At 45.2% G+C, this 10,307-nt stretch overlaps 1 long non-coding RNA gene across 1 annotated transcript; it reads right to left on the bottom strand.

Annotated features, from left to right (window-relative positions):
• Nucleotides 1–5,438: 5,438 nt before the first annotated feature.
• On the bottom strand, nucleotides 5,439–9,689 carry LOC143818217 (uncharacterized). Its single transcript, XR_013224388.1, has 3 exons — nucleotides 9,529–9,689; nucleotides 7,169–7,219; nucleotides 5,439–5,453 (listed from the first exon to the last, which is right to left on the bottom strand). It is a non-coding gene; the product is annotated as an uncharacterized LOC143818217 (long non-coding RNA).
• Nucleotides 9,690–10,307: the final 618 nt, after the last annotated feature.

The following is a 10,307-nucleotide window of genomic DNA, read 5'->3' as shown; positions in this document are numbered from 1 at the left end:
AGTGGTAACTGGGTTGACCATATATCTACTCCTAACGCCAACACTAGAAGTAGCCGGGGATCATTCCTACGTTGATTCTAGATGACACGCGCCAGCCGGAGAATCTAGCTACCCCTAGTAGAGGAAAACAAAGACCTTTCTTGCCTCCAGAGAAGGGGACCCCAAAGCTGGATAGAAGCCCCCACAAATAATGACGGTGAGGTAAGAGGAAATGACAAACACAGAAATGAACCAGGTTTAGCACAGAGAGGCCCGCTTACTGATAGCAGAATAAAGAAAGGTAACTTATATGGTCAACAAAAACCCTATCAAAATCCACACTGGAAATTCAAGAACCCCCGAACCGTCTAACGGTCCGGGGGGAGAACACCAGCCCCCTAGAGCTTCCAGCAAAGGTCAGGATGTAGATATGGAACAAGCTGGACAAAAATACAAAACCAAAACAAATAGCAAAAAGCAAAAGGCAGACTTAGCTGATATAACTGGAACCAGGATCAGTAGACAAGAGCACAGCAGACTAGCTCTGATAACTACGTTGCCAGGCATTGAACTGAAGGTCCAGGGAGCTTATATAGCAACAACCCTAACTAACGACCCAGGTGCGGATAAAAGGAATGACAGAAAAACCAGAGTCAAAAAACTAGTAACCACTAGAGGGAGCAAAAAGCAAATTCACAACAGTAGAGGGATGTCTGTATATAGGAGTGGTGTCTGTATATAGAGGGATGTCTGTATATAGAAGTGGTGTCTGTATACAGAGGGATGTCTGTATATAGGAGTGGTGTCTGTATATAGAGGGATGTCTGTATATAGGAGTGGTGTCTGTATATAGAGGGATGTCTGTATATAGGAGTGGTGTCTGTATAAAGAGGGATGTCTGTATATAGGAGTGGTGTCTGTACATAGAGGGATGTCTGTGTATAGGATTGGTGTCTGTATACAGAGGGATGTCTGTATATAGGAGTGGTGTCTGTACATAGAGGGATGTCTGTGTATAGGAGTGGTGTCTGTATATAGGGGGATGTCTGTATATAGGAGTGGTGTCTGTATACAGAGGGATGTCTGTATATAGGAGTGGTGTCTGTACATAGAGGGATGTCTGTGTATAGGATTGGTGTCTGTATACAGAGGGATGTCTGTATATAGGAGTGGTGTCTGTACATAGAGGGATGTCTGTGTATAGGAGTGGTGTCTGTATATAGGGGGATGTCTGTATATAGGAGTGGTGTCTGTATACAGAGGGATGTCTGTATATAGGAGTGGTGTCTGTACATAGGGGGATGTCTGTATATAGAGGGATGTCTGTATATAAGAGTGGTGTCTGTATATAGTGGGATGTCTGTATATAGCAGTGGTGTCTGTATACAGAGGGATGTCTGTATATAGGAGTGGTGTCTGTATATAGAGGGATGTCTGTATATAGGAGAGATGTCTGTATATAGAGGGATGTCTGTATATAGGAGTGGTGTCTGTATATAGAGGGATGTCTGTATATAGTAGTGGTGTCTGTATACAGAGGGATGTCTGTATATAGAGGGATGTCTGTATATAAGAGTGGTGTCTGTATATAGGGGGATGTCTGTATATAGGAGTGGTGTCTGTATATAGAGGGATGTCTGTATATAGGAGTGGTGTCTGTATATAGAGGGATGTCTGTATATAGGAGTGGTGTCTGTATACAGAGGGATGTCTGTATATAGGAGAGGTGTCTGTATATAGGGGGATGTCTGTATATAGGAGTGTTGTCTGTATATAGGGGGATGTCTGTATATAGGAGTGGTGTCTGTATATAGAGGGATGTCTGTATATAGGAGAGATGTCTGTATATACAGGGATGTCTGTATATAGGAGTGGTGTCTGTATATAGAGGGATGTCTGTATATAGGAGTGTTGTCTGTATATAGAGGGATGTCTGTATATAGGAGTGGTGTCTGTATACAGAGGGATGTCTGTATATAGGAGTGGTGTCTGTATATAGAGGGATGTCTGTATATAGGAGTGGTGTCTGTATATAGAGGGATGTCTGTATATAGGAGTGGTGTCTGTATACAGAGGGATGTCTGTATATAGGAGTGGTGTCTGTATATAGAGGGATGTCTGTATATAGGAGTGGTGTCTGTATATAGGGGGATGTCTGTATATAGGAGTGGTGTCTGTATATAGAGAAATGTCTGTATATAGGAGTGGTGTCTGTATATAGAGGGATGTCTGTATATAGGAGTGGTGTCTGTATACAGAGGGATGTCTGTATATAGGAGTGGTGTCTGTATATAGGGGATGTCTGTATATAGGAGTGGTGTCTGTATATAGGGGGATGTCTGTATATAGGAGTGGTGTCTGTATATAGAGGGATGTCTCTATATAGGAGAGATGTCTGTATATACAGGGATGTCTGTATATAGGAGTGGTGTCTGTATATAGAGGGATGTCTGTATATAGGAGTGGTGTCTGTATATAGAGGATGTCTGTATATAGGAGTGGTGTCTGTATATAGAGGGATGTCTGTATATAGGAGTGGTGTCTGTATACAGAGGGATGTCTGTATATAGGAGTGGTGTCTGTATACAGAGGGATGTCTGTATATAGGAGTGGTGTCTGTATATAGAGGAATGTCCGTATATAGGAGAGATGTCTGTATATAGGGGGATGTCTGTATATAGGAGTGGTGTCTGTATATAGGAGAGGTGCCTGCATATACGAGTGGTGTCTGTATATAGGAGTGGTGTCTGTATATAGAGGGATGTCTGTATACAGAAGTGGTGTCTGTATATAGGGGGATGTCTGTATATAGGAGGGGTGTCTGTATATAGGGGGATGTCTGTATATAGGAGAGATGTCTGTATAAGGGAGAGATGTCTGTATATAGAGGGATGTCTGTATATAGGAGAGATGTCTGTATATAGGAGTGGTGTCTGTATATAGGGGATGTCTTAATATAGTGGGATGTCTGTATATAGGAGTGGTGTCTGTATATAGAAGGATGTCTGTATATTGTAGTGGTGTCTGTATATAGGGGTATGTCTGTATATAGGAGTGGTGTCTGTATATAGAGGGATGTCTGTATATAGGAGTGGTGTCTGTATATAGAGGGATGTCTGTATATGGTAGTGGTGTCTGTATATAGAGGGATGTCAGTATGTAGGAGTTGTGTCTGTATATAGGCGTGTTGTCTGTATATAGGAGTGATGTCTGTATATAAGAGGATGTGGCCAAAGTGGCTACCGAGAGGCTGTGTGCTCCAAAGTGGCTACCTAGGATTCCTGCATGCCAAAATGGCTACCAAGGGGCCAAAGCTGCTAACAAGGGGCCCCGCACATCAAAGTGGCTACCAAGGGCCAAAGTGGATACCCAGGGGCAGAGCCCTTCATGCCAGAATGCTCCTGAGGTTCATTGGCAGCTGGCAGCGCTTTTCAAGCACCATGTATTTCCTTCAGGAAATGCCCATCTAGTTATGGTGCTTGAACCTCCTAGGTTCAAGCAACATATTGTAATCCGATTTCTTATATTTTATTATTCTTCTTCTTCTCCGCGTTTTCTGCAATTAATGCGGCCCGAACCGCTCGGCGCAGAGACCCCGTTCAGGCGGCGTTTCGAAGGCCTCGGTGGGGACAGGTGTGCTATGACTTTTATAGTCGATCCGATATGTAGATTTTATTTAAATCGCATTTAAAAAAAAAAATTTCCCATAGGAAATAATGGCGAACTTTCCATTACCCCGAACTTGACCTTCCAAAGATGGCAGCTATGCAAATGTACGGTGTCCATTTTAGGACATGATCATTTATCAAAGTCAAACATCAGAATAAAGTGACTATGACACCCTCCCGTCCCGTGTGTGAAAAGTAAGTGCCCCCCGGCCCCGTGTGTGAAAAGTAAGTGCCCCCCGGCCCCGTGTGTGAAAAGTAAGTGCCCCCCCGGCCCCGTGTGTGAAAAGTAAGTGCCCCCCTGGCCCCGTGTGTGAAAAGTAAGTGCCCCCCCGGCCCTGTGTGTGAAAAGTAAGTGCCCCCCGGCCCCGTGTGTGAAAAGTAAGTGCCCCCCGGCCCCGTGTGTGAAAAGTAAGTGCCCCCCGGCCCCGTGTGTCAAAAGTAAGTGCCCCCCCCCGGCCCCGTGTGTGAAAAGTAAGTGCCCACCCGGCCCCGTGTGTGAAAAGTAAGTGCCCCCCCGGCCCCGTGTGTGAAAAGTAAGTGCCCTCCCGGCCCCGTGTGCAAAAGTAAGTGCGCCCCCGGCCCCGTGTGCAAAAGTAAGTGCGCCCCCGGCCCCGTGTGCAAAAGTAAGTGCGCCCCCGGCCCCGTGTGCAAAAGTAAGTGCGCCCCCGGCCCCGTGTGCAAAAGTAAGTGCGCCCCCGGCCCCGTGTGCAAAAGTAAGTGCGCCCCCGGCCCCGTGTGCAAAAGTAAGTGCGCCCCCGGCCCCGTGTGTGAAAAGTAAGTGCGCCCCCGGCCCCGTGTGTGAAAAGTAAGTGCCCCCCCCGGCCCCGTGTGTGAAAAGTAAGTGCCCCCCCGGCCCCGTGTGTGAAAAGTAAATGCCCCCGGCCCTGTGTGTGAAAAGTAAGTGCCCCCCGGCCCCGTGTGTGAAAAGTAAGTGCCCCCCGGCCCCGTGTGTGAAAAGTAAGTGCCCCCCGGCCCCGTGTGTGAAAAGTAAGTGCCCCCCGGCCCCGTGTGTGAAAAGTAAGTGCCCCCCGGCCCCGTGTGTGAAAAGTAAGCGACCCACAACTCTGACCTGTATATAGGAGTCTGTATATAGGGGAATGTCTGTATATAAGAGTGGTGTCTGTATTTAGAGGGATGTCTGTATATAGGAGTGGTGTCTGTATATAGGGGGATGTCTGTATATAGGAGTGGTGTCTGTATATAGGGGATCGTCTGTATATAGGAGTGGTGTCTGTATAAAGAGGGATGTCTGTATATAGGAGTGGTGTCTGTATATAGAGGGATGTCTGTATATAGGAGTGATGTCTGTATATAGGGGGATGAATGTATATAGGAGTGGTGTCTGTATATAAAGGGATGTCTGTATATAAGAGTGGTGTCTATATATAGAGGGATGTCTGTATATAGGAGTGGTGTCTGTATATAGAGGGATGTCTGTATATAGGAGTGGTGTCTGTATATAGAGGGATGTCTGTATATAAGAGTGGTGTCTGTATATAGGGGGATGTCTGTATATAGGAGTGGTGTCTGTACATAGAGGGATATCTGTATAAAGGAGAGATGTCTGTATATAGAGGGATGTCTGTATATAGGAGTGGTGTCTGTATATAGAGGGATGTCTGTATATAGGAGAGATGTCTGTATATAGAGGGATGTCTGTATATAGGAGTGGTGTCTGTACATAGAGGGATGTCTGTATATAGGAGTAATTTATGTTTGCAGGTGAAAGTTTATTTCTAGTGATTGTGAAATCAAGCGACTGGTCAATAACGTTTCGGCTAATACATAGCCTTGGTCACAACGTCGCTGCAAAAAACATAAAGATACAGCTATTTACAATCTAATATTTACAATAACAAATAAAATCATATAATACACATCATATGCATGGTTACTTGGTGCAATTCATGTACAGAGATATGGCTCTGTAGGACTGTGTAACGAAGTATACTAAAGTTGAAGTCATTTAAAACCGAGGGTTATCTATAGAGCAAGGGAATGAAAGAAGGGGTTCCATGATGGGATGACATAGGTTGACATCGAATAGTATATGACAGCCTGGTATTAGATGTATACTACAATCCAAGAGTGGTAATGGATGCTATCCGAATCTAAAGGTGCATGCAAGAAAGAAGGAGAGGGGAAGCCCACCTAGTATGCAGAATAAAGTCTCAATTCAGGGTTGAACAGGTACTGATGAGGGATTATGTCCTGTGGGAATGAAGAGTCAAGGCAATGGGGTGAATGTGACTGCTAATGTTAGGCTCTGCTGAATAGTGCTATAGATTATTACCATGTAGTTTCCATGGAAACCCCAGTGGTTGAGGCTGAAGGATTGCTCCTTAGGAAAATCCAGTGGATGGCAGTCACGTACCCAAAGCCTGTGGAAAATTATCATAATGAGGACATGTCTTGTAGATGCCATGCTCAAGTAAGGCTTGGATAGCATCTGACCTGTGCAAATATGGAGTCCAGGATTGACAATGCTTTAGAAGGTACTCCAAAGGTTGCGACGCCCCTGCGTATTTAATTATCAGACAAGGTGGCAATATAAGATATATGTTGTGAACAGCTGATATGAGATAGATAGAATCTAAGAATACTCATCTGTTGAAGACGATATGTGTCCACGAGAGGCCTGTCAGTATGTTACTGACATAGTGAAAGAGCCCTCTGGGGTCTGCTCAGCGTCTGGCGGTGATGTGTAGAGATCCTGACACAGTCCGTGTCTAGGTATGTACTGGCGCTGGCGTCTGGGCTCCCCAATAGGTCCGGTGCTGACACTCCTGTGTCCTAGCGGTATGGACCATGTGGTGCTGTCTCCATGGTCGGCGCTTAGTTATAAAGCGCCAGAGGGACATGGGACCGGAAGTGTTAGTGAACGCCGGCGCCTGCGCACTGGGATGGAGTCCATTCTCAGTAAGAGAGGTGCCGGTGACATCTGCGCGTGCGCACATCCGGTTTGCAGAGCCGGAGTGTACGAGAAGTATTAGAAGACATGGCGCATGCGTGTGTAAGGGCAGGAGGCTGAGCGGGACCATATCATGTTATATTAATGCGGGGGTGCCATGTACGGATGTTGCACAGGTTGGAAAGATAGGTGTCTTTATGTATTGGCAACGAGTCCTACAGTGAAGCCTGTATAGTATTTAGATAAGTCATGTTCCATCCGGAACATGGTGAATGATACAATACGTACGTAGGTAGGTAAACGAGATGGTTAAATGGAACCAAACCCAGCTGAATGGCATGACACAGATTGGTGTAGTTAAACATTTACAACGGTAACTGAATCATCATTATAATATAATAGAAACCTATGAGTACCACTTTTTCTGGGGAGGCAAGCTGGAAGAATACAATAACTGTAAATGTGGTACATAGTGGTATAAAATAAACTGAGTAGGAGTCCAAACCATAGGAGCAAAAGGAAACTTAGAAGGGAATAAGCATAACTGAAGGAAACTTAGAAAAACTGAAGGAAACTTAGAAAAATTCTGCACTAAGGTGGGGAATCTTACCAACTCCACAAAGAGGATTGCTGAGTGGTTGCGTGCAACTATTCAGTGGGTCTATGGAAGAAAAAGGTATCATGTTAGCCAGTCAATTTCACGATTAAGTCCGTTAGGGCTGAGTGTGTCCAACGTATAAATCCAGTATGTTTCGCGTTGTCTCAACATCTGGATGTGGTTACCACCCCGTCTTGGTCTGTGTACTTTTTCTAACACCTGGAAACGGAGTTGCGATATGTTGTGCCTGGCCTCTTTAAAGTGTGCTGGTAGTGGTAACCAGGTTTTTCCACATCTAATTGTAGATTTGTGGCTTATGATCCTATCTCTGATGGTTTGAATTGTTTCGCCTACATACAGTAAGCCACACGGGCATTTAATGATATATACCACATAGTTTGACTCACACGTATGGTAATCCCTGATTGGATACGATTTACCCGTCCGGGGATGGACCACCTCACTCCCTTTGATGATGTTTGAACAACATGTGCAGCTCAGGCATGGGAATGTGCCCCTTCTGGTTTGTCCACTAAGTGTGCGGGTCATGGTTTGTTTAGAGGAGCCTAAGTCGGCCCTGACCAGTTTGTCCTTTAAATTGGGTGGTCTACGTAAGCACATCAGGGGGGGATTTTTGAAAATCGCTATTTTGGGGTATGCCCTAGCAAGAAGTGGCCACTGTTTGTGGATCAAGTTGTGGACTCTCTGCATGGATGGATGGTGCCCATGGACGAAAGGAAGCCTAGATGGTTTGGGAACCGGGGTCAAAGGGGAGTTGGTTACCGATAGAGCTTTGGTCATCTCTGTAGTGAGAAGTGTGCCCGGATAATTCCTGTCCTCAAATTTTTTGGACATCTCATGTAGTCTGGATTGTCTGATGGTGGGGTCAGATACTATTCTGGAGACCCTTTTGAACTGAGATCGAGGGAGACTGTTTCTGGTGGATTTTGGGTGGCAGCTGTTATATAATAAAAGATTATTTCGGTCCGTGGGTTTAGTATAGATGTCAGTGGTGAGGGTGCCACTGGCATCTTTGCAAACTTTGGTGTCTAGGAACGTGATTGCCTCCATATCATGAGAGATAGAGAATTTGAGTTCCGGTCGGACTTCATTAATGGTGTTGTAAAATGCTGTTAGGGAACTATGGTCCCCCAGCCATATGCAAAAAATATCGTCTATGTAACGATACCATTGACGGGCGAACTGTTGGAATAATGTGTTGGTATAGATGAAGTCCTTTTCGAACCGGTCCATATACAGGTTAGCATAGGCGGGCGCCATGTTGGAGCCCATGGCGGTGCCGCATGTTTGAACGTAGAAGTCGTCACCAAAGAGAAAGTAGTTTTCCCTGAGGACCAAATTGAGTAATTCAAGACAGAGTTCTTGTGAACGTGTGTCCATTCCTGCTTCAGATAATGTAAGGGAAACCGCCTCTGTGCCTGTGTTGTGTTTGATAGAGGTATATAGGCTGTTGACATCGAAAGTGCATAAAATGCTGTCAATCGGGACAGAGTTGATGTCCTGAATCTTTTTAAGAAAGTCACTCATGTCGAGGATGAAGGATTTGGTTTTGTGGGTATGCGGCGTGAGTATTTTCTCCAAGTAGATGGATATGGGATTAAGAATTGAGTCAGTGGATGCCACAATAGGGCGTCCAGGAGGATTTTGTAAATTTTTATGAATTTTTGGGAGAATGTAAATTACTGGTGTTATCGGATGGTTATTGATCAGGAATGTTTTAGTTTTAGCGTCAATAGTATGTGAGTGTTTCGTTAGGATACTGTCAATCTTTCGTCGAATGTTGTAAACTGGGTCTGATTGGATTTTTTTATATGTGGTGGTATCTGCTAGTTGTTTCTCGATCTCAGCTGTGTAGTTGCTTTTGTTCATCACTACCGTGGCCCCACCCTTATCTGCCGGTTTGATAACAATATGTTTGTTTTCCTTGAGTGCAGTCAGTGCTTGTTTTTCAAGGGGTGTCAGGTTATGTCGAATTGGAAGAAAACCTAGGCGTTGGTCACGGATTGTTTCCTTAATGTCTCTGTCTAAGAGAGTTATGAAGGTCTCGACCGCGTGGTTGGTTTTAGGGGGCATGAACTTGCTGGGGTTCCTAAGCCCCAATGAGTCTAACGTCATAGGTGGCCCCCTGTCTCTGTCTGGTACTGCGCCTAGTGTATTCCCAGTGGAGTGAGGACTATCCTCAAAATGTATTTTGAGACGTATACTGCGGTAAAAACTCTGTAAGTCCTTTTCTAACTGAAAAGAATCCCATCTAGGAGTTGGGCAGAAGGACAGACCCTTATTAAGCACCCTTAGCTCAAGGGGGGAGAGAGAATAGTCGGAGATATTTACTACCAGGTTTGGACCCCTACCTGTGACCGGAGAGTCATCTGGCGTTCTCGATCCTTTCCTTCTCGACCTCCTGGTGCGCGACCGCTTTGGCCTAAAAAAGCCGCTTTTGCTGTAGTTCCACCGACGTCGCTTCCGGACCCAGGAGAGGATCCCCCGGCCGGTGAGGAGTCCCCGGAGGCTGTAAATCTCTGTGCTGGGCGACGCGATCTCCGAAAGGTTTGCCTGTTGGTAGTTTCGTCCCATCGATAGACTTTGTTGTTTAGATAATCCTCGGTGTCTCTTTGGAATTTCGTTCTTTTCCTCTCTTCCAAGTTTTTTTGATGTGATGCTAAGATAGAGTCCACTTTGTTCTTTAAGGTATTAAACTCCGAACTGGACAGAGTAGAGGTCAGCTGCGTCTCGATGGTTGCGACTTTTTCTTCCGTTTCCTTTATAGCCTCCTGTAAGAATTCAACAGTCAGTAAAATAATATCAAAGGAACACTTGTTGAGTATTTTTTGAAATGTAGTGCAGTATCGGTCGTTGTCAGAGAATAGAGTTGGTCGGAGGTTACACCGTAGGCCTCGTGGTATCTTCCCCTGCCGATGGTACTCCCCAAGGGTGGCACAGTGCAGATCGTAGGCTATGAGTCTCTTTTTCTCCTTCTCCCAATCTCTTGTCTTTATATCCCTATTCGGTATATGTAGGAAATCTGCTTTTGTTTTTATTCTGGACAGGATTGTTGATCCTGTAGCATCATCGTACACGTGTGTCTCAGATGACATGTGTTCAGTTGGTGCTTATAACCAAAAATTACGTA

The sequence above is a fragment of the Ranitomeya variabilis genome, chromosome 3, assembly GCF_051348905.1.
Source record: "Ranitomeya variabilis isolate aRanVar5 chromosome 3, aRanVar5.hap1, whole genome shotgun sequence".
In the NCBI taxonomy this organism is placed as follows: Eukaryota; Metazoa; Chordata; class Amphibia; order Anura; family Dendrobatidae; genus Ranitomeya; species Ranitomeya variabilis.
Note: the sequence above shows the minus strand (reverse complement) of the source record. Positions and strands in the feature narration are given on the sequence as shown.